At 41.2% G+C, this 25804-nt stretch overlaps 1 long non-coding RNA gene across 2 annotated transcripts in view; it reads left to right on the top strand.

The window, feature by feature from the left end:
* The first annotated feature begins 206 nt into the window (after positions 1–206).
* The window catches only part of LOC138756057 (uncharacterized), a 51122-nt gene continuing 25524 nt past the window's right edge, over positions 207–25804 (top strand). For both annotated transcript variants that reach the window (XR_011352707.1, XR_011352706.1), the window contains exons 1-2: positions 207–346; positions 5085–5250. This is a non-coding gene — a long non-coding RNA (uncharacterized lncRNA). The remainder of the gene's footprint in view (positions 347–5084; positions 5251–25804) is intronic.

Genomic DNA, 25804 nt, shown 5'->3' with positions numbered 1-25804 from the left:
AATCTGTGGAGCTCTGAGGAAAGCGAGGGAGAATTGAATAACCTGGGTTGTCAATGGACAGTGGCCTCCTTCCTTCCATTCCATCAAGGACACAATGCAGGCATTATTTCCAAGCAGCGGCACATTCCACATGCAGAAGTAATGAGCTCACAAAGGCGTGATGTGACAGATTCCCCAGAACCCCATTAACACCTCCATCAAGACCATTCACAGGAACGTTCCATAAATAACACTCTAACCGCGAGGCCCCATATGAGGAGAAATGAAATTGCAGAGGCTTCCTGGAGCTGATGAACCTCACCGCAATTCAATGGGGGCCATAACAAAATTATAGGCTGTTTTCATGGTAATTATGCCTTTTTCCTGCCCGTGTTTCTTGATTTCCGCTCCCTCCCTTATCCATTGATTCCCTTAACATTAAGAAGTCTCTCAATTTCTCAAACTTAAATAAAATGGAGTCTCCGCTGAAGTCTGGAGTAGAGAGTTCCAAAGATTTTCCATCCAATGTGCAGAGAAATTTCTCATTATTTCAGTCCTAAACAGCCTCCTCCTTATCCCGGCGACTCCATGTTGATAATGACACACTCCCAGATACTCTCTGAAGATAATGATACTCTCCGAATCCCTGTGTAGATAATTATACTATGAGAAAGCCATCTATCTAAACCACAGCTGCACTTTAGCACCAGAAGAATGTATTGTGATTCAAGATCCACCCTATCTTGTACAGCACCACAGGAGATCAGATGTTAAATTTATAATATCACTGCTCTTTTCATACAAGGTAGATTCCACTTAATTTGTTTAAAGCATTTCAGTTTGTGAGAGTGATGTTTGATCCTGCATCACACAGATGTCTTGCCTTCTGCTCAATTAGCTCTAATGCCTGGAATACTCTTCTCTAATTCGGTGGATCTCAGAGATAGAAACAGCTGTTTGTGGCACACAGCTTTCCTCACCACAGCACTAGAACTAGGTCAGGGACTTTGGTTCGGCTTTGTAAACTTGGAGAAAAAAGTAATAAAGTAAAAACAGAAAACGCAGCAAACATTCTCCGTGCCAATCTGCTGAGTGTATCCAGTGTTTTCTGTATTTATTTCAAATTTCAAGCATCTGCAGTTTTGTTTTTCGATTTTCACTCACTTACAAAATAAAATGCCTGACTGGTACTTTTTCTCTAATTGAAAAAAAAGTGACTTTTTAGGCTCAGCAAAGGGGTCCTGGTTTAATCGGTTTATGTCCCCGACCCCCATGATGTGACCTTTCTTTGTACCAGTTTGATATGTCCTGCAGTGTTGGAGAAAGCAGAGACTCCCTCTCTGGCAGGCAATTTTCTGCCCTTTGCTGAGTCTACACACTGCTGCTCTGAAGTGATGTGCGTGGGTGTTTATGTGGGCGGAAAATGAGAGACCCTCGTTCCAACAGGAGAGCAGGAGGGGGTGTGGTTTCTTGGCACAATGATTACGTTACAGAGCTGTTAGCTGCCTGGGTCTTAAAGCTCAGAATAAATAACCCTCCTTGATTTTATTTCACAATCAGGGCATCGGATGCCATCAAGGACTAAAGACACGTGTACTAACCAGGCAACTGTGGATGCAGGCAGCTGTTGGCCTGGCAACCAAGTATCAGGGCAAGGATTCGCGAGGGTGGCAATGGCAGACCCTCTGGTTTCCCAATCACTTCAGGAACTGGGAACCAGAGGCCAAGAAGGGTGATTTGCATACAGAGAGCTCAGGTTCACATCTGGGTTGGGCTGGGGGCCATGTGGATATGGAGGTGATGGGGGCACAGAAGGCGGAGGAGGAGGTGGCAGTATCCATGGTTACACATTATCCGAAGGGACTCTCTTCTTCTCTTTCTCATTGTGGAAAGCATGTGGGACTAGTGGTGCCACTCTGTTAGCCTTTACAGGGCAAACAAAGGAAAATTATTTGTGTCTGTTTTGCGTACATGACAATAAATGGAATCTAGAATTGTCCTTTAAGGACATTTCAAACAAATGGGTTCTTAAAAAAATGTTTTACGTTCAAATTGTTGAATTTGACATCAGTGCTTCTCAAACCTTTCCCCTACAGACCAACTTGTATTCTGTTACTGACCAGGACCTGCCCACGACAAACCTATTGATTACCAATGAGGAAGGGGTGGGGGGGAAGGGATGCTTGTGAGTTTGAGACCTTTCCCAGATGGTCTTCGGGAATTTTATTTCGTCTTGCAGAAAAACATTCTGAGAATTTGTTTTGTCCTCAAATTTGCAAACTTGCTTTATGCGCAGTTTTGAAAGATTAGGGAATCAAGACTTGTGAGAAAGGGCATGGATGAGAATATAAGGTGTGGGTCACTGCAGTTACAATCATAAAGAATAGCTGTGAAGGCTTGAGGGTTTTAATTCACTTTTGCTCTTGTGATATCACATTTTGCTTGGTAGCTCCCTGGGATGTGCGATGGAATGTTCATTCAAAGTTCAGATTTACTGTCAGAGTACATATATGACATTGCATGAGATTCTTTTCCTGCGGGCCAGGAATCCACACCAACTTCCTCAGGGACCAAAGGAGTTTGGGATATCCCCAAGATCCCTTAACAATTTTTATAGATGCACCTGTCTGGATGCATCAAATCTTGGTATGGGAACGCTCAGCTCAGGAACACAGGAAACTGCAGAGTTGTGCATGCAGCTTGAACCATCCCTAAAAACAATCTCTCTTACATCAAATCTTAACCTCGTGTTGCCTCAGAACAGCAGCCGATATATTAAAAGACACATCCCACCCTCTTCTCCATTTCGTTGCACAGGAGATACACAAGCTTGAAAACACCCTCCTTGAGATACAAGGACAGTTTATTTCCTGCTGTTATCACACTTGGATTTCCATCAGTACCGTAGCACCAAAGACCTGTGTTCTTACTTTCCTGCTCGACTCACTTTACACCCACGACTGTGTAGCTCGGTAAACAATAACACCGTCCACAAATTTGCCAACGATACCACGGTAGTGGGTTGTAAAAAGGATAGGGATGAGACAGCATGAGATAGGGATAGAGAATGAAAACTTGACCGAATCATGCATCAATAACAACCTTGCATTCAATATCACCAAAACTAAGGAGATGATTGTTGACGACAGACGTATACAATCCAGTGATCAGAGGTGGAGAGGGTGAGCATATTTAGGTACTTGTGAGTCACTATCTTGGAGGATGTCTCCTGGACCCAACACAACAATGGCACCATGAAGAAAGCACATCAATGGTTCTACTTCCTCAGAAATTTGTGGAGGTTCGATCTGATATCAGAAACCTTGGCAACTTTCGACAGATGTCTGGTGAAAATGTGCTGATTGGCTGCATCCCAGTCTGGTATGGGAACACCAATACCCCTGACCATAAAGCTCTCCAAAAGGTAGTGGAGACACCCAGGCAAAACCCTCCCCACTACTGAGTACATCTACAGGGAACACTGCCAAAGGAGGGAAGCCGTACCACCCAGCACATGCTCTGTTCTCACTGCTACCATTAGGAAAGAGGTAGAGGTGCCACAAAATCCACACCATCAAGTTCAGGAACAGCTGCTACTCCTCCACCATCAGACTCCTCAACAACAAACTCAATCAGTGACTCATTTAAAGACTCTTACCTATGCACTTTATTGATTTTCTTTATTCTCCCCATATTGCACAGTCAGTTCACTGACACTCATTATCTGTTTACAGTTCTTTTGACGTTCCCACTGTGTACAGTTGATTTTTTCCACTATCAAATAGTGGTGACTGTGCCATGCCCGCAGGAAAAAAAAGAATCTCAGTATTGTATGGGATTCCATGTATGTACTCTGACAAGAAATCTGAAATCTGAACAGATCTCCCAGTAATATAAGAATGAATCTCCCATTAGTACAGTGGTTGTCAACTTTCCACTCAGGAAGATAGAGGAGTGGAAAGTTTTTAGAAACACAGATGGTAATGAAAAAACTAATAAGGATGATGTATGAAAGTAGGCTAGTAAATAATGTCAAACAAGATACAAAAAGAGTACATGAAGAGTAAAAGAGAGGTGAGAGTAAATAGAGGACCACTTTAAGTAATCCCTATGCCATTGGTGCTCTGTAAGGGATTGCTTAAGGAGGGAAGGGAAGGTGGAGAACCATTGCTCTAGACCCAATTGTTACTGAAATAGTTTGCTTGAGAAACTTATTTGTGTCTGTTTTGCGTACATGACAATAAATGGAATCTAGAATTATCCTTTGAGGACATTTCAAACAAATGAGTTCTTAAAAAAATGTTTAAAGTTCAAATTGTTGAATTTGACATCAGTGCTTCTCAAACCTTTCCCCTACAAACCAGGACCTGCCCACAACAAACCTATTGATTACCAATGAGGAAGGGGTGGGAGGGAAGGGGATGCTTGTGAGTTTGAGACCTTTCCCAGACAATTTGACCTCCAAACAGTAGCTGGGATGTGGCCAACAAATTACAACAGCAAAGAGTAAAGGCGTGTGAGAAGGGCAATTCTATGGTGGTCATAGGGGATTTTAACGTGCAAGTAGATGAGAAGAATAGTTTGAGAAAAAATTTTATTGCCCCATTGGAGTTATGAAACCGTGCACATAACGAGTCAATTAGGGGCAATTAAAACAGAGGCTTTCAAACTTTTTCTTTCAACCCACATCCCACCTTAAGCAATCCTTTACTAATCACAGAGCACTGATGGCATAGGGAATACTTAAAGTGGGATGTGAGTGGAAAGAAAAAAGGTTGAGAACCACTGCCTTAGTCTAAGATTAGTATAACAAGATGCCTTACTCTGCCTCACTGTAGCTTTTCTCTCTTACAATATTCCATATCTACAATTTCACTTAATGTGACATCCTACATTTGAGTTTTAATTGTAAACCTGATGTTTTTATTTTTATATTGTACGTAGCAGTTCACTTTTCTGGAAGGCATGAAAAACAAATATTTTTCATTCAGTTTTGCTGTACTTGAAAATAAACATTTCTTTTTGATTCAAGGAATCAGACACAGGCTCCGGTCCTTGAGTTTGCTGAGGTTTTTATAATTTTTTTTCTCTTTCTTCAACCACAGTGGGAATGGCCTGATGTGAATTTACTCTGAAGTGAGTCCCCATGACTACTGCCCTACCTAACCTGCTCTGACCTTTCCTTGCTCGTGGCACCGGGAGTGATCCAGAGCAGGGGCATGCTCCCTTGCAGAATGTGGACAGTATCCCTGGCGACTTCATCTTTGAGAGGTACATCCAACTGCAACTTCTTACAAGCTGTGCTAGGGAATTGGAGCTGGAATTGGATGAACTCTAGATCTTTCAAGAGGCTAAGGTGAGGTAGTGACAGACAGGTGTTATAAGGATGCATTCATATCAAGGAGGCAGGAGGAAGGTAGCTGTGTGACAGTCAGGAGGGAGAAAGGCAGGCAGTGCAAGGTACCCCCCCTCCCCCGTGGCTGTTCCCCTCAGCAGCAAGTACCCGTTGGGTACTGCTGAGGGGAATGACCTATCTGAGCAAGGCAGCAGCCAGACCAATATCACCATGGCCACCCCTGAGCCTTAAGAAGTCAGGTAGAGTGATGGTCACAGGCAACTTGACGATCAGGGAAACAGATAGGAGATTCCTGCGGCAGCAAAAGAGACTCAAAGAGAGGGTCTTGAGCTGTCAGGTCCAGGATGTTGCTAAGTGGGTGCAGAATATTCTTTAAGGGGAGGGTGAGCAGCCAAAGGTCATGGTACATATTGGTACCAATGGCAGAGGCAAGAATGGGGTTGAGGTCCTGCAAAGTATATTTACAAGTTAGGAAAGAGGCCGAAGAGCAGGTGGTAATCTCTGGATTTCTGCTGGTGCCACAGGCTAGGGAAGGTCAGAACAGGAAGATAGTGCAGACGAATCAGGGCCTTAAAAGACAGCGCAGGGGGAGGTGTTTCAAGTTCTTGGATCGTTGGAATGCGTTCAGGGAAAGGGGTGCCTTGTATAAGTGGGGTGGGTTACATCTGAACTTGAGGGGATGCAAGATCCTGGCACGGATGTTTACTAATGCTGTTGGGGAGGCAGGTTTAAACTAGATTTGCAGAGGGGTGGAGCCAAAGAGAAGAAGCAGAGGAAGAGGCATTTGGCCCACAAGTAGGGGCAGGTAGTAGGGAGTTCATGCGGGAGGACGCGCAGGTAGGGCAAAATTGCAGGCATTGGGATGAGCTGCAATGCAACAGGGACACAGAGTCAAAAAAAGTAGCAAATACAGGGCTAAAAGTTTTGTATTTAAATGCACGCAGCATAAGAAATAAAGTGGATGAAATTATAGTACAGCTACACATCGGCAGATATGCCTTCACGGAGTCGTGGCGAAAGGATGGATGTCACTGGGGTCTGAATATTCAAAGGTATACAGTATATTGAAAGGATAGCCAGATAGGCAGAGGCGGTGGTGAGGCTACGTTGGAAAGGAATAAAATTTAATCATTATAAAGGGGTGGCATAGGATCAGAAGATATAGAATCATTGAGGATTGAGTTAAGGAATGGCAAGGATAAAAGGACACTGTTGGGAGTTATGTACACACCTCCAAACAGTAGCTGGGATGTGGACAACAAATTACAACAGCAAAGAGTAAAGGTGTGTGAGAAGGGCAATTCTATGGTAGTCATGGGGGATTTTAACGTGCAAGTAGATGAGGAAAACCAGGTCGGGACTGGATCTCAAGAGAGAAAATTTGTAGAATGCATATGAGGTGGCTTTTTAGAGCAGCTTGTTGAAGAGCCCACTCAGCTGCACTGGACTGAGTGTTGTGTAAAATTCAGCAGAGCTGATTAGAGAGCTTAGAGGACAGGAATCATTTAGAGGCATTGATCACAATAGGCATGAGGTCAATTTGAGACTTAACAAGGAGAAACTAAATTGAGATGTGTCAGCATTTCAGTGGAGTAAAGGCAATTACTGTGGAATGAGGAGGGAGCTGGCCAAAGTAGATAGGAAGGGGGGCACTAGAAGGGAAGACAGCTGAGCAGAAATTTCCAGAGTTTCTGCAAGAAATGAGGAAGGCGGAGAATAAATACAAACAAAAGAACTATTTAAATGGAAAAAAAATTCACTACTGTGGCTATAAAGGAAGTCAAAGCCAATTTTTAAAAAAGCAAGAGCATACAAGGAAGCAAAAAATTGTTGGAAGATAGAGGAGTGGAAAGTTTTTAGAAACACAGATGGTAATGAAAAAACTAATAAGGATGATGCATGAAAGTAGGCTAGCAAATAATGTCAAACAAGATACAAAAAGAGTACATGAAGAGTAAAAGAGAGGTGAGAGTAAATAGAGGACCATTAGAAAATGATAGTTGAGAAATAATAATGGGAGACAAGGAGATGGAATAGGAACTATTTTCCATCATCCTTCATTAGCAGGGCACCAGATGTCGAAGGGTATCAGAGAAGGGAAGTGAGTGCATTTCAAGGTAGAAGGTGCTCAAATCGCTGAATGGTCTAAGGGTGGATAAGTCTCCCGGACCTGATGGATTGCATGCTCGGGTTCTAAAATAAGTAGCAGTAGGCCAGTGGTTCTCAAACATTTTCTTTCCACTCACATCCCACTTTAAGTGTATTCCCTATGTCATAGGTGCTCTGTGAATTAGTAAGGAATTGCTTCAGGTGGTGTGTGGGTGGAAAGAAAGAGTCTGAAAAACCACTGTTTTAATCGTACCTAATTGACTCGTGATGTGCATGCTTTCATGACTCCAAAGGAAATGGGCCAAGGACAGTCTTACTCAAGCAAAATACTTCAGTAAAAATTGGGTCTAGATAAGTGATCCCTTACTAATCACATAGCACTTATGGCTGTAGAGTTCGTCGAAAGAATCAAAGACTTGTTGATCCAAACCAAGGCTTTTATTAGCAAAAGACAGGAGCTCTTCACAGGTGGCCGACCAGTCCGGAATGATCCGACCTGGCTAGGGACACAACCCTTTAAGGCCCAGACAGTAGGTGTGGCTTAGCTCTCAGCCAATCGCTGTAAGCACAGTCTAGATACTGTAACTATATACACTATATACATTGATGATAGATCTGTACTATCACAATGGCATAGGGATTACTTAATGTGGTTTGTGAATGGAAAGAGAAAGGTTGAAAAGCACTGTGGTAGACATTGTGGAAGTATTGATAATGATCTTTAAGGAATTGATAGATTCTGCCATAATCCCAGACACTGGAAAATTCCCCCATTCAAGAAGGGAAGAAAGCAGCAGAAAGGAAATTATAGAGCAGTTATCCTGCCGTCAGTAGTTTGGAAGATGTTGGAGTTGATTGTCAAGGATGAGGTTACAGAGACACATGACAAGAAAGGCCAACACCAGGATGTTGTTGGAATTCTTTGAAGTGGCCAGCAGGCTGGATAAAGGAGATACAGTGGATGTCGTGTATTTGGGTTTTCAGAAGGACTTTGACAAGGTGCCACAAATGAAGCTACTTAACAGGATAAGAACCCATGGTATAACAGGAAATATTTTGGCATGAATAGAACATTGGCTGATTGGTAGGAAGCAGAGTGTCAGAATACAGGGATGATATTCTGATCGGCTGCCGGCTGCTAGTGTTGTTCCACATGGTTAAGTGATGAATGCTGATTCTTTCTATGTTGTACAGTAAAAGTCTTAAAATCCAGACTACTCGAGGATTGGGCCGGTCCAGATTTTCAGATTTTGCAGATTCTTGGGCAGTACTTTTAAATTTCAAATTTACGGAGGAATAATAAAATTGTGATAGTTTATTAACGAAACATTTTTTTCATGTAAAAATACAAAGCACAAAAGACAAATAATTTTTTTGTCTTACACTTCTGCGACTTCCACCTGGTCACCCGTTGCCGTTGTGCATCTGTGGGCATGGACACACGCCCTCATCCGTACAAAAAAACCGAGAGTTTTCGAGGTCCAGATTCTCGGGTGGTCCACATTTCAGGCTTCTGGAATTTTGGAATTTTACTCTATATTAATGATTTGGATTATGGAATGAATGACGCTGTGGTCATGTTTGCAGATGGTAGGTGAAAAGTATTGAGAAAGATGAAGAAGTGGCAAATTAAATACAATGTTGGAAAGTGTAGGGTCATGCACTTTGGTAAGAAAAAAAATAAACAGTAGATTATTTTCAAAATGGGGAAAAAATTGAAAATTCCCAGAAGCAAAGGGATCTGGCAGTCCTCGTGCAAGATAGCCTGAAGATAAACATTTATGTTGAGTCATTGGTGAAGAAGACAAATGGAAGCTGGCATTCACTTCCAGAGGAATCGAGTACAAGAGCAAGGATGTGATGCTGTAAGACCCTGGTGAGGCCTCACTCGGAGTATTGTGAGGAATTTTGTTCTCCTCATTTAAGAAAGGATGCGCTGACAATGGAGTGGGTTCAGAGAAGGTTGGGCTGAACAGCCTATTTCTGCTGCAATGTCTTATGGTCATACTTAAGAATAGCAGAGTAAAATTCAGTAGTGAGACTAGGTCTATAGTAATTCATTCATTTTGAATGAAGAAAGGGCAATGTTACTGGTGAGAGGCTTGTTTGATTGTTTGATAGCAGCAGGAAAGAAACTATCCACAAATCTAGTGGTGGGCAATAAATGTTCAAAAGAGATTGTGAGGTTGGTGTCAACTCTCCTGGTGTGGTTCCACTTAAGGGAGGTCAGAAAGGTGGAAAAGAGAGTTGATCCTTGCAGCGGCAAATCGTCATCCTGTTCTCCATCCCCGTTTATTTTTGCTTCACCTTGCTCGTCTCCAAAGACCCCATCCTTTGCCTCTCCTGCACAACAATGTTGCTTGGGGCAAAATTCCTGATCTTTCACATCCCACCTGGACTCCTGAAAAATCTAAATCAAAAAAACTTAATCTCAAATTAGCTTTATTCCTTGTAATAGTAAAAATTTAAACACTGAATTGTTGTAAAATCCCATCTGGTCCAATTACACCCTTCAGGATTCCAATTCTGATATCCATTCTTGGTCTGCCTGACACACCACTCCAGATCTACCAATATGATTTACTCTTAACTAATGTCTTGCTTCAGGGGTGATTACGAATAGACAATAAATCAATAATGCCTACATCTTGTGAATGAATAATTGAAAAAGAGTATGGCTGAAAGTTTCAACATCTTTATTATTAAGTATTTTTATACCCGTGCAACTAAACAACAATCTCACTGTTGCTCGGGATCCAGAACAGACCCATGGCAGTCAGCCCTCCAGTACTGACCATGGCTCGCAGCCTAGAGTTCACAAATGGTCACAACTAACGAAAACGTATATAGCAATAATACACAGATAACTACACATTGGGTGCTAATAAATCACTGCCAAACCTTCTCAACTCCCAAATGGGAACACGAGAGTTAAGCACGTGGTACCCACCAATTCTCTCCATCTCTCTCTCTCTTTCTCACACTAATAAAAAGTAAATTAATTACAGCTTACATACATATAAAGCTGGTTTCCATTGTCCACCACGTTTCTAGATCCAGGACAGGCCCATTGTACCTTGAAGACCGATCACACATCAGCCTCACAGGTGGGCAGATCTAACACTTGATTGACAGGTGATATAGCCTTGGACTAGGGTCCAGCCAGAAAGGTCACATGACCCTCCACAATACACATTCCCACCAGGTTCCAGTCTGAGAGGCCACACGAACCTCCACAATCTATACTACAGCTTTCCCCTCGTAACTTTTGATGCCCTGGCTGATCAAGATCCTGTCAATCTCTTCCTTAAATATACCAAGAACTTTGCCTCCATAGCCATGCAGTAACAAATTCCACAAATACTCCATCCTCTGGCTAAAGCGATTCCTTGGCATCTCAGTTCTAAGGGGACGCTCTTCAGGCCTAAGGTAAGACTTGCTGAAAAGCACACAAATGAAACAATTTTAACTGTATCTTTGCACACACAATGATAAATGTAAACTTGAACTTGATGTTCACTAACCTGTGGCTTTTTTAAATAAGAACAAATGGAGATAACTACATAGCAGAAATAACAAAGCCACAGCTAGCAAGAGACATTGACGTACCTCAACGTGATGGGGACTTTATTCTGCTGGAGATAAATATGGAGAATTGTGTAAATGTCAAATTTTGTTGACTATTTTTGGATATATTTATGAGGTCAACCATTATGTGGATACTACTTGAAGGGCTGAAATTCACATGAAGAATCCAAAATACCATATCAATAGCAGAAGTCCAAATGATCTCAAAATGAATAATGAACAAAGACACAATGAATTAATGTAATAATGCAGAGTTTGCAGATCAAAACATACGTCCTTCCACAGGAGAGGTCGGGACCAGGGTAAGTATCTACATCACTGGAAGTGTTGTGATTTCTGATTGGAGGCTGGTCGGGGCTGTGTTGAGAGTCCACATTGGAGGTGTCAGGAGCTCACAATGGGAGACTGGCTGCGCCCGAGGTGAGAGTCCACAGCCGAGTCGTCAGGAGCTCCATTGGGCGGGCGGCTGAGGCCAAGATGAGAGACAAATTTGAAGGCGACGGGAGCTCCAGCCTGCGGGTGACTGGGGCTCCAGGTGAGAGACCAGGGTTGACTTCAACATGAGATAGATGGAAAATTCTAGTTTGATTGGTCATAAATAGGGGTCAACTTTTTACATGAGATTGACTTTTACATGAGTATATCTGGTAACTTACTCAAGATATTATTCTGCTGCTTGCTTACGATAAAACAATGAGAAATGTGTGGTGTTGGGACTGCTTGCTCTTTCAGTGGCAGATTGACTATACAAGAAAGTGTTGACATTATTTTAATGATGTCAAATTTCCCATTAATATTTTTTCAGACAGCAACAAGGAGCAGCCAGCCGTTTCATGTTATGGCCAACTTCTCTTGGTTCATTTGTATTCACCCACTCCTTCATCCAACCATAAATAACTGCTGCTTTATCAAATCCACCACCACATTTCCCAAGTTACAATTGTTACGAGTCCAAAGGACTCAAACACCAGCACCAACAGAAATTCAAACCGCTGCAACCATGTCTGTCTGTCCCGTATCGGACTTGTCAGCCACAAACGAGCCTGCAGCTGACGTGGACATTTACCCCTCCATAAATCTTCATCCGCGAAGCCAAGCCAAAGGAGAAGAATTCTAAGTGCACATGTAGGTAATGTTTATGTGTTAAGGGAAGTTATTTTTCACTGTCCAATCATTCACTTTTCACTTCAACAAGTTCACTTGCATCAGGAAATTTTCCGTACTGTGCACAGAATTAAACATTTATTATCTTCACCAGGCTCTGATGCTTTAACCTAAGTTATTACCGCTCAGAAAGGTCCTTGTTGGTTTCAGAGAGTTATTCGTTGTTCGTTGGACACACACAAACTGACCTCCTTCAATCTCTCTCTCTCTCTCTCTCTCTTTCTCTCTCTCTCTCTCTCTCTCTCTTTCTCTCTCTCTCTCTCTTTCTCTCTCTCTCTCTCTCTCTCTCTCTCTCTCTTTCTCTCTCTCTCTCTCTCTCTCTCTCTCTCTCTCTCTCTCTCTCGAGCACCTATATCTCCATTGTCTCAGCAAAGCCAATTGGAGACATAAAGTCTACTCCTGTATGGCACTTGAGATATTTGTTTGTGAAATGTGATCTAACAACTAAACCTCACAATCTTACCCCTTTTAAGATATATTTTATCATAATTTTATTAACTCATTCTGTAACACTGTAAACTGAAAAGAAAGAAATGAGTGTTCATCTAAAAGAACATAAGAAAGAGGAACTGGAGTGGGCCATTCACCTCATCAAAACTGCTCCAGCACAAACCTCAGCTCCACTTTTCCATCCAATCTACAAAATCTGTTGACTCCATTGTGCTTTAAAGCTTCAAATACCCTCTCTGAAAAATATTGTGATGTAAAGACGGCTGAAAAAAGTGATTGGATATGATAGGACTTGAAAAAGCAAAATGTTTTATAAGTTGTGCCCAAATTCTCATATAATATTTAACAATTCAAGTATATATTAACTTAGTTGAGAATGGAAATGAAGAGCAAAGAAGGGCTGATTTAGAAAAAATTGGGGGAGGGAGATTCAGCTCCATTAATACCCATAATGGGCAGTCAGAATGATTATGAAGTAAAGACCAAAACATAGGACTTCGTACATTGAGCTCCCAGTAGTAGAATCTAAAGTTAGGTAGAGCCATCTTTCTTAGATCTCTGAAGAAGAACATTATTAAGGTGATAGATATTTTGCATCATTTGAACAGCTTACTGCTAAATTTAACTTGCCCAAATCTCAATTATTTACTTATTTTCAAGTCTGGCACTTTCTTGAATAACAAGTTTCTAATTTTCCAAGAAAGTCTGAATCAAATTTTGTAAATTAGTTCTTTAACTTAATACCTATTATTTGCGAGAAATTCTTATGTTTAAATCAGACTTTGTTAGTTAAAATCAAAAATGCTTGGGAACAGGATTGAAATTTGACTATTGGTGTATCAGATGTGGACTGAGACACGATTCATAAGTTGGTTAACAGGACTTCATTATGTGCTTGACATTGTCTACTACAATTCAAAGTGGTGCATAGAGTGCATTTGTCTAAGGCTAAATTGTCTTGCTTTTATTCCGATGTGATTCCCTGATGTGACAGGTCATTTATAACTCACTTTCTTATTTTATAATTGTACTCCAATGTAATTAAATTGACTTGTATCTTTTCCACATTCTTTATATATTTTTTTAAACCTTCATTTTTCTTTTAATACCAGTGATATCCAGCATCTGGCAATGCGGTAAAGGGTCTGAGTTCTTCACCTCTACTATTTTCTTCTTTCCTTTCTTTTTTTTGCATTATTAGTTTATTTTGTAAAAGAATAAGGTATATACTATTTACAATATGAATTATGGAAATGATTTACTATTTATGTACGTTAGTGATATACGGAATGTCTTATTTTATTTGTGTAACTGTCCATTTTATCTAATTGAATTGCACCTTTTTTGTTTGTATAAGTTTTTGATTAAAATTGTTTGTATAAGTTTTTTTAATTAAAATCAGTAAAAATATTTTAAAAAGGAAAAAGGCTCAGGGATCCTATAGAGTCATACAATGGGGACAGAGACCTTTTATGGAGTCATAGACTCATTGGGTTCAGCATAGGAGCTGGCCCTGAAGTCCAATGTATCCATGCTAACCAAGTTGTATACCTATGAGACTGGCTGATCTCCTCCAGCATCTGTGTGTTTTTACTTCAGTCACAGCATCGGGAGACTCACTCCAGGTTGCCTACCAATCTAGACCCACTTCCCTCTATCCAATCTGCATTCAGCCCATATCCCTCTAAATCCTTCCTATCCATGTATCCCTCTGTCCTTTAAATGTTACAATTGTATCCACCTTACCACAGAAGGATTTTCTTTTATATTTTCATAAGTATAACTATGTAATTAATTTTTTTTGTATCTTTATTTGTATTTCTTTCTGGAGGGTTATGTGCTAACACATGAAGTATTATTTACTGTGGGAGGAGGCGAAGAAAGGGGATTGATTGCATTTTGTTTAGATGAGTAAAGTGATGAAGTTTGTAAATTTTAATGTTAATGGGTTGAACAGGTAAATAAAAAGAAAAAGGGTATGAACATATATTAGGAAATTGAGAGTTGATGTAACTTTTCTTCAAGAAACACATTAAACCGAAAAAGAACTTTTGAAATTGAAAAGGGATTTTTTTGGGATATGTAATATCAACTTTATTTATCACTAAGGCAAGAGGTGTGGCAATTTTGATTAAAAAAAAGAACCTTCCAATCAAAGTTTAAAGTGTTGTTACAGATCCAGCAGGGAGATATGTAATAGTACATTGTCAAATATTTTCAGAAATATATACTTTTTTGAACTTGTGGGCTCCAAATGTTGACGATGAGAAATTCATCCAATACACATTTCTTAATTTAGCAGAGGTACATGAAAATATTTTAATAGGAGATTTTGCAGATGACACTAAGCTAGGAGGGGTTCTGTGCATGGAAGAGGGGGTCAGGAAGCTCTAGTGTGATTTGGATAAATTGAGGGACTGGGCAGATACATGGCAAATGCACTACAATATGGATAAATTTGAGGTTATCCACTTTGGTAATACAAACCGGAGGGCAGATTACTATTTGAATGGCAATAGATTAAGAGATGGGGAAGTGCAGAAAGACCTAGGGGTACTTGAACACCAGTCTCTGAAGGCGAGCATGCAGGTACAGCAGGCGGTTAAAAAGGCAAATGGTATGTTGGCCTTCATATCAAGCGGGTTTGAGTCTAGGAACAAGGATACCTTACTGCAGCTGTACAGGGCCTTGGTGAGACCCCACCTGGAGTATTGTGTGCAGTTTTGGTCATCTTATCTAAGGAAGGATGTTCTTGCAGTGGAGGGAGTGCAGAGGCGATTCACCAGGCTGATACCTGGAATGGCAGGAATGACTTATGAGGAAAGATTGCGCAAATAGGGATTGTACTCGCTGGAGTTTAGAAGATTGAGAGGGGATCTCATAGAGACATATAAAATTCTGGCAGGACTGGACAGAATGGATGCAGATGGGATGTTTCCAAGGATGGGAAAATCCAGAACCCGGGGCCATGGTTTGAGGATAATAGGCAAACCCTTTAGGACCGAGATGAGGAGGAATTTCTTGACCCAGAGGGTGGTGAATCTGTGGAATTCATTGCCACAGAGGGCAGTAGAGGCAGGTTCATTAAATCTATTTAAGAGGGAATTAGATCTATTTCTTCAGTATAAGGGTATTAAAGGTTACGGAGAGAAGGCGGGGACGGGGTGCTGAACTTTAAGATCAGCCATGATCTCGTTGAATGGCGGAGCAGGCTCGAAGGGTCGAATGACCTACTCCTGCTCCTAAATAACATAATAACATAACAATTTACAGCACGGAAACAGGCCATTAGGCCCTTCTGTCTGCACCAAACCAAACACCCCTCTCTAGTCCCACCTCCCTGCACAATGCCCATAACCCTCCATCTTCTTCTCATCCATATATCTGTCCAACCTTTTCTTAAATAATACAATTGACTCCTCCGCCACTATTTCTCCCGGAAGCTCATTCCACACGTCTACCACTCTCTGAGTAAAGAAGTTCTCCCTCATGTTACCTCTAAACCCCTGCCCCTTAATTCTTAACTCATGTCCTCTTGTTTTAATCTTTCCTCCTCTTAACGGAAATAGTCTATCCACATCCACTCTGTCTATCCCTTTCATAATCTTAGATACTTCTATCAAATCCCCTCTCAACCTTCTACGCTCCAAAGAATAAAGACCTAATCTGTCCAATCTTTCCCTATACTCTAGATGCTTAAACCCAGGTAACATTCTGGTAAACCTTCTCTGCACTCTCTCCACTCTGTTTATATCCTTCCTATAATTAGGCGACCAGAACTGCACACAGAACTCCAAATTAGGCCGCACCAACGTCTTATACAGTCTCAACATCACCTCCCAACTCCTATATTCCATGCAATGATTGATAAAGGCCAGCATACTAAAAGCCTTCTTCACCACCCTATTCACGTGAGTTTCTACCTTCAGGGAACGATGTACCGTTATTCCTAAATCTTTCTGCTCTTCTGTATTCATCAATGCTCTCCCATTTACCACGTATGTCCTGTTCTGATTCTTCTTACCAAAATGAAGCACCTCACACTTATCAGCATTAAATTCCATCTGCCATTTTTCAGCCCACTTTTCTAAGCAGCCCAAATCCCTCTGCAATCCTTGAAAACCTTCTTCATTATCCACTATTCCACCTATTTTAGTATCGTCTGCATATTTACTAATCCAATTTACCACCCCATCATCTAGATCATTAATGTATATAACAAACAACAATGGGCCCAATACAGATCCTTGAGGCACACCACTGGTCACCGGCCTCCAACCTGACAGACAATTATCCACTACCACTCTCTGGCCTCTCCCTTTCAGCCAATGTTCAATCCATTTGACTATCTCAAAATTTATACCTAAAGACTGCACCTTCTTAACTAACCTTCCATGTGGTACCTTATCGAAGGCTTTACTGAAGTCCATATAGACAACATCCACTGCGCTACCCTCATCCACATTCCTAGTCACCTCTTCAAAAAATTCAATCAGATTGGTCAAACATGACCTTCCTCCCACAAATCCATGTTGAGTGCTCCTGATCAGACCCTGTCTATCCAGATGTTTATAAGTACTATCTCTAAGAATTTTCTCCATTAATTTACCTACCACAGATGTCAAACTTAAAGGCCGATAGTTGCCAGGCTTCCTCCTTGAACCCTTTTTAAATAACGGAACCACATGCGCAATGCGCCGATCCTCCGGCGCATCTTCTATGTTTCTATGAGAGAACTTTAATTTTAATTTGATCCATTGTTAGATAGATCGGCCTGAGCAACAACGAGAACAAAAGCAGCTAACGCAACATTGGTTTTGATGAAATATTTGAATTTAATAGATTTTTAGAGAAGGATTCAACCTAGAGAAAAAGATTATTAATTTTATTCAAGTAGATTTGACTCCTGATTTATTTTTGATTTTTGATTTCGACTCAAATGCAGGCTATGATCCTTCAAGCGGATTATAGAGGATTTTATCTGATGGCGATGGAAATGCCGGAGAAGTCAATTTATAGATAGAGGTTGAATTCTTAGTTGTTGATAAGAAAAAAAATGTTGTGTTTTTTGATCATAAATTTGGATATTTTGTGATATAAATTTGAATTAGGTAAATGATCAATTTTTTTTTATATGGGATACCTGAAAGGCATGTTTAAGAGACCAAATGATAAGTTTTACTTCTAAAATTAAAAAGGACTAGATGAGAGTGGTAGATCCATTAGAAAGCGAAATAACAAATATGCTACACCACATAATACTCTTTTATGTTACTTTCAATTAAGAGCATATTTGAGGGATAAGCTTGAACCAACTATGTTTTTATCTAGTTGTACTGAAACAGAACTTCTTATTAGGAAATAACAAAATTTACTTCTATAGTATATTCGTTATTACAAGCAGGAACTCCCAAACAAGGATTTCATAGATTTAGAACGAGATGGGAAACAAATTTAAATATTACAATTGACCAATAAAAATGGGAAGATTTATGTAAGCATTGTATTAGTTAAGTCCGATATAATTTTTTTACATTTTCTATATCATACACCACAGATGTTGAATAGACTAAAATCAGATTTATCGGATCAATGCTTTAGGTGTGCTGAAGATGTAAAATCTTTTATACATTCAACTTGGTCTTGTCTCAATGTAAGGCCCCTTTGGGGGCCTTTTAGAACAAGTCACAAGAATTGGTCTTTCTCCAAAGACCTGGTTTATTTTTATAGGGAAATATTGAATTATCAATTGGAATATGTTAAATTACCATTAGCAAGAAAATACATTGCAGTTACTTGTTAGTCTTTGGGTGTGTCAAGTTGTCAAAGTTGTGTCCCCTTTGGAAAAAAATACATTCAACTTGAGGAACAAATACCCTATGTATTTGCAAATTTGGTGCCCAGACCTCCAAATAATGAGATTAAATTTGGAATGATATTCCTCCTATGCCTTTAAAGGAGTTTATGAAGAATTTGGAGATGCGTGCTGGCCGGCACCTCTCTCTGCACCAAAAAACGTTTTCTTTCTTTATTTCTTCTTTTCTTTTTATATACTTATCGAGTTAGAGTATATATATAATTTTTCTGAGGGGGTGGTTGGGAGGTTTGGTGATGTATATGTATATAACTGTAATTTGTTTCTTTTGAAATCTGTACTACTACCTGTATATTAATTATGGAAAAATTTTAAATAAAATATTTTAAAAAAAGAGAGTGTCCTGGCCAGCTGCATCACTGTGTGATGCGTTTGCTGCAGAGAAATGGATCAGAGGTCAATCCACAGGACCATAAGAGTAGCAGAGAGGATTGTTGGGGTCTCCCACCTCCCCATCAACACGATCTACCAGCATCGTCTAAAGAAGGTGCACAAAATCACTGAAGACCCCCCCTCCACCTCCACCTCCACCTCCCATACAGCATCTTTCAGCTCCTCCCTTTGGGGAAGATATACAGGAATATCAGAGACAGCCTCTTCCCATGGGTAGTGAGAATGTAGAATGACTAGAGGAACTGCCCATACTCACCATCTGAGACTGTCATATTTACATAACAATATATATGTATTTATTTGTACTCATGTCCTGCATATGTATTGACTGTCTGTCTGTGTCTAATGTGTGTGTGTGTTTTGCCCTGAGGACTGGAGAATGCAGTTTCATTGAGTTGATCTTGTTCAATCTTGTGATAATAAACTTGACTTGTCAACCATGATAATGGAATGGTTAGGTAGATTCAATGGGCCAAATGGCCTAAATTCACTCCTATGTCTTATGGTTATATAAGACAGCTGGCTCCTTTTCATTATTATCTGAAAAATATTATCAGGAACAGGGCTGATAATTAAGTTTTTACCTCTGCTCTAGTTCATTGTCATGAACATTGATGGAACTGGCTCAAACCCAGTTAAAGTGCCCCAGAAAATGTTCCGTTTCTACGGGAAGATTTGATGGAGGTGTACAAAATGATGAGGGGTATGGCGAGGTTAAATTCAAGCAGGCTTTTACCACTGAGGTCGTATGACACAACAACTAGAGGACATGGGATAAGGGGGAACATGTTTAGGGGGAACATTAGAGGGGCTTCTTCATGCAGAGAAGGCGGCAAGAATGTGGAACGAGCTACTCGTTAAAGTGGTGAATGCAGGCTTGATTTCAGCATTTAAGATAAAATTGGACAGGTACATGGAGGGGCGGAGTATGGAGGATTGCGGTCCAGGTGAAGGTCGAGGCATGAGATTAACTCAGAGATTAATGCAGCGCTGTTACAGCGCCAACAATCGGGATTCAAATCGCATGTTGGCTGTAAGGAGTTCTCCCTGTGTCTGCTTGGGTTTCCTCCAGGTGCTCTGGTTTCCTCCCAATGTTCAAAAAAAACATACCAGAGTTGTAGGTCAATTGGGTGTATTTGGGCAGGCTCGTAGGTCGATATAGGGCCTGCTATTGTTCTGTATGTCTGTATGTTTCAATTTTTTTTTTAAACTTAAAACTTAAATTGAAAACCTTGATGGACTAGGCAGAATAATTGTTTGGCGTAGCATAGGTGGAAAACAAGGACCACTCTCTGTGCTGTAATGTTCTCTAGTTTTCTAGTTCTAAAGACAGAACAGCTAGCAATCCCCCTTGGTATCTCGCTAACTAACTTTGCAGTGGGAGCTGTTCAGTTATTGCATTGCAGACTCCTGTGGATCCCACAGATACTCATGGGACTGATTGTGCTGTGCAAATGAATGTTCAGGAACAAAGAGCATTGATTTTAACTTCACCTCTTGTTGATGTTGTGCCACATGTCACTTGTTTCTGCATCCCTGTGACACCAACAGAAATCCCGGACACTTACTTCAAAGTTGATGAGGTTGGTTTGCCTCCGAAGTGCAAATCATACCAGGTAATTGATATGTTGGATTATTAATAGGTCTTATTTAATAATAGATTTCATCTGAGTTGGATTTCATAGCTTCAAGGACCATTTCAGCTATTTCAGCAAAATTCTTGGCTAGTACTACCTTTTAGAGACCAAAGCGTGCTGTGTGGCCAGGATAACCATCATTTTGGACAAGCCACTCCTTCTGCCTTTGTGCGATTCTGGTCATCCCCATCAAAGGAAGGATTAGGAGGCTTTGAGAAAAAAAACTACAGAAAAGATGCTTGATGAAGGGTTCCATTCCAGGCTGCAGGTGTACGTGCTGAGGGGTAGGCCGAGGCCTGGTGCAGCCAATAGCAAGGGGAGTGTGGGCAAGGATCACAGTCTAAAGCCCTTCCATTACCAGGCATACAGGGAGCTGAGACCTAGGGGAAGCCCAGCAAACAATGGGAGTGGGGGCGGGGGGGGAGTGACGACAAGGGGCTGCAATGGTGCCGAATGAACAGTCGATGCCCAAAAATCTCGGGGATTGGGTTGGTCTGGAATGTCAGGTTTTTCAGATTCACAGGCAGTACTTTGAGAATTCTAATTTGAGGAGGAATAAAAAAGATAAGGAACGGGTAAATTTGATCATTTATTCATTAGCAAATACAGCATGCTTCATTTATAAAAACAAGCAGCTCTAAAGAAAAATAAAGTCAACATGACAAAAAGCGTGGTCGGTTGTTGCCACTGTGCATCAAGGGCATGAACACAAAAGCTAGCTAAATTTTAAGAAACATAGAAACATAGAAGATAGGAGCAGGAGTAGGTCATTCGACCCTTCGAGCCTGCTCTGCCATTCAACGAGATCATGGCTGATCTTAAAGTTCAGCACCCCGTCCCCGCCTTCTCTCCGTAACCTTTAATACCCTTATACTGAAGAAATAGATCTAATTCCCACTTAAATAGATTTAATGAACCTGCCTCTAATGCCCTCTGTGGCAATGAATTCCACAGATTCACCACCCTCTGGGTAAAGAAACTCCTCCTCATCTCGGTCCTAAATGGTTTGCCTATTATCCTCAAACCATGGCCCCGGGTTCTGGATTTTCCCATCCTTGGAAACATCCCATCTGCATCCATTCTGTCCAGTCCTGCCAGAATTTTATATGTCTCTATGAGATCCCCTCTCAATCTTCTAAACTCCAGAGAGTACAATCCCAATTTGCGCAATCTTTCCTCATAAGTCATTCCTGCCATTCCAGGTATCAGTCTGGTGAATCGCCTCTGCACTCCCTCCATTGCAAGAACATCCTTCCTTTGATAAGGTGACCAAAACTGCACACAATACTCCAGGTGGGGTCTCACCAAGGCCCTGTACAGCTGCAGTAAGGAATCCTTGTTCCTAGACTCAAACCCTCTTGATATGAAGGCCAACATACCATTTGCCTTTTTAACCACCTGCTGTACCTGCATGCTCGCCTTCAGAGACTGGTGTACAGGTACCCCTAGGTCTCTCTGCACTTCCCCATCTCTTAATCTATTGCCATTCAAATAGTAATCTGCCCTCCAGTTTGTATAACCTCACATTGTAGTGCATTTGCCATGTATCTGCCCAGTCCCTCAATTTATCCAAATCACACTGGAGCTTCCTGACCCCCCTCTTCCGTGCACACAACCTCTCCTAGCTCAGTGTCATCTGCAAATTTCAAGATATTACATCCAATCCCCTCATCCAGATCATTAATGTAAATTGTGAACAGCTGGGGTCCCAGTACAGATCCCTGTGGTACCCCACTGGTCACCCCCTGCCACTCAGAAAACGAGCCATTTATCCCAACTCTCTGTCTTCTACCTGCCAGCCAGTTCTCAATCCACATCAATACTTTGCCCCCAATCCCATGAGCCTTGATTTTGGAAGCCAGTCATTTATGCGGGACCTTATCGAAGGCCTTTTGAAAGTCCAGGTACACCACATCCACTGGCTCTCCCCCATCTATTTTACCTGTCACCATCTCAAAGAATTCCAATAGATTTGTCAAGCACGATTTACCTTTTGTAAATCCATGTTGACTCCGACAAATCCCTTCTCTGCTAGTCATATGCTCCGCTATTACATCCTTAATAATGGATTCCATCATTTTGCCCACGACTGATGTAAGGCTCACCGGCCGATAATTCTCCGCTTTTTCTCTACCCCCCCTTTTAAATAGTGGGGTAACATTAGCTACCCTCCAATCCATGGGTACTGATCCTGAGTCTATTGAGTTCTGGAAAATAATTCTTAAAGCATCTGCCACTTCCTTGAGTACCCTAGGATGTAGATTATCAGGCCCTTGGGATTTATCTGCCTTCAATCCCATCAATTTCCCCAAGACCATGTCCTTAGAGATACTGATTTCTTTCAGTTCCTCCCTTGCATTAGTCTCTATGTTTCCCAACATCCTTGGGAGGTTATTTGTATCCTCTCTTGTAAAACCAGAACTAAAGTAAGAATTTAATTGATCTGCCATTTCCTTATTCCCCATTATATATTCCCCTGATTCCGACTGCAAAGGACCTGCTCTGGATTTCGCCAATCTTTTCCTCTTGACATATTTATAAAAGCTTTTGCAGTCGGTTTTTATATTTGCCGCAAGCTTACTTTCGTAATTTATTTTTGCTCTCTTGATTAATCCCTTTGTCCTCCATTGGTGCATCTTGAACTGCTCCCAGTCTTCGGTTGCGGTACTTTTTTTGGCCAATTGATATGCTCTCTCTTTGAACCCAATGCTGTCTCTAATTTCCCTTGTTATCCACGGTTGAGTCACCTTTTTTGGTTTATTTTTATGCCAAACCGGTATAAACGATTTTTGCAATTTCTCCATTAGATCTGTGAATACTTTCCATTGTCTATCCACAGTCAACTCCCCCATAAACACCACTCAATCAATCTTACTCAACTCGCGTCTCATACCATCATAATTCCCTTTATTTAAATTCAGGACCTTAGTCTCGGTTTTAATTTCTTCACTCTCCACGTCAAGTGAGAATTCGATCATATTGTGATCGCTCCTACCCAAAGGGCCTCGTACAACAAGATTGTTGATTAGCCCCTTATCATTGCATAATACCCAATCTAAAATGGCCTGCTCCTGAGTTGGTTCCTCGACCTATTGGTCTAGATAACCGTCCCGTAAACATTCAAGGAATTCCTCCTCCTCAGTATTTTTACCAATTTGACTAGTCCAATCTACATGCAAATTAAAGTCTCCCATGATGACAGCTGTTCCCTTATTGCACGCTTTTCTAATTTCTCTTTTAATGCCTTCCCTCACCTCTACACTACTATTTGGAGGCCTATATACCACCCCCACTAATGTTTTCCACCCCTTGCTATTCCTCAATTCTACCCATATAGATTCCGCATCTTCTGAGTTAATATCCTTCCTGTCAATCATGTCGGTCCCTTCTCTCACCATCAGTACTATCCCACCCCCTTTTATTTCTTGCCGATCCCTCCTAAATATCGTATACCCCGGGATGTTAAGTTCCCAGGCTTGCCCACCCTGCAGCCATGTTTCTGTAATCCCAATCAAATCATATTTGTTTATCTCAATTTCCACAGCTAATTCATCTACTTTGTTCCGAATGCTTCTTGCATTAAGATATAAAGCCTTCAGATTTGCTTTTTTCACCCTCCTTGCCCTTTCTGATTTTTTACTTTCGCTGCCTAACCTAACTTTTCCTGTTTTATCTTTCCTTTGCCCTATCATACAGGTTCCCACCCCCCACCAAATTAGTTTAAACCGCACCCGACGGCTGTACCAAACCTAGCTGCCAATATATTGACCCCTTTTGGGTTTAGGTGTAACCCATCCTTCTTGTAGACGTCATGCCTCTACAAGACAAGTCTTGATTGTCAAGTGTTCTGGATCTCGGCATCTGGGTTTATGGACTTCTACTGTAACAATGTACATTGATGGAAATGTACGGGTATGACTTTAAAAATGTGAAAAGACTTTCAACGGTTTTCCTTTTTGTAAATAATTTATTGTGAATAAAATTTATTTTGAGGAAAGCATTTATCCCACTCTTGCTGCTTAACCCACTGAGTTCCTCCAAAATCCAGCATCAGCCGTGTCCTGTGTCTCCAGTTTACCAAGAAGCTGCCTGGATTAGGTGATATGACCCTCACAAGCTGCAGGGGATCAGCGACTTACGGTCAAGAGACTCACACAGGCTGCGGGGTGCTGGCGACTGGCTCATGGATATCAGGTTTTGATATCGGGACCAGGAGGATTCAGAGGGAAAGGAGGGCTCCCTGAGGGCCTTGGGCGCTGAAGGCTTTCTGATCGTGTCGGAGATTGGGTCTGGAGCTTGGGTTGCAGATGGGTCGAACTGGAGTCTGTGCACTTGCGGGCAGACTGGAGGTGAATCCATGAACACTCAGGCAATACAAATGGCAACGCTTTGTCTACCTTACAGTAGAGAAAAAGAAATTTTGTGTAATATTACATTTTCTGTATTATTACATGCCAATAAAGGAATCCTGAACTTTGAACTACAAAGAAATGGTTGTTTTCTTTGGAGTGTCAGAGGCAGGGGGAAGACCTGATAGAATTTTATAAAAATATGAGTGGCATAAATATTTTCATTTATAACTTTTTATTACATTTAATGCTAGAGCTCGGTAACAAACCATTATGGCTCATGAGTCCACGCTGCCCAAATATACGCATGTGATCAATTAACCTAATAATCCCATATGTCTTTGGAATGTGGGAGTAAACCAAAGCAACCCAAGGACATCGACATGGTTATGGAGAGACAGCACCAGATTCGAACCCAGGTTGTTGGCACCTGGAATGGGCTGCCAGGAGTCGTGGTGGAAGCAGAAAGAATAGTAGCATTTCAGATGCTTCTAGATAGACAGATGGATAAGGAGGGAATAGAGAGATATGGATAATGTGCAAGCAACAGAGATTTAGTTAATTTGGGATCACAGATGGCACAAACATTGTGGACCAAATGGTCTTTTCCTGTGCTGTGTTGTTCTCTGTTCTACAAAATAATCCCACACTACTATTTGTAAGGTAAAACATCATGAGATGGGAATGTGTAAGGAGTTACCCTGTGCAGGGCTGTAACAAGATGTGAATGCATCCTTGTACTTACAAGATAAGAGAGACATTGATGGATTGAGAGGCAGGAAGCTAGCAGGGAAAGGATAGCAACAGTTTTAGTCATTGGACAAGTAATGATATGATGATGTTCTAAGCACGTATCCAAGGGTATAAAAAATCACCATTTTGCTGATAACGGCAGAATGCATTC

Source organism: Narcine bancroftii, chromosome 3 (genome assembly GCF_036971445.1).
Source record: "Narcine bancroftii isolate sNarBan1 chromosome 3, sNarBan1.hap1, whole genome shotgun sequence".
NCBI lineage: Eukaryota > Metazoa > Chordata > Chondrichthyes > Torpediniformes > Narcinidae > Narcine > Narcine bancroftii.
This window is presented reverse-complemented; position numbering and strand designations above follow the sequence as displayed.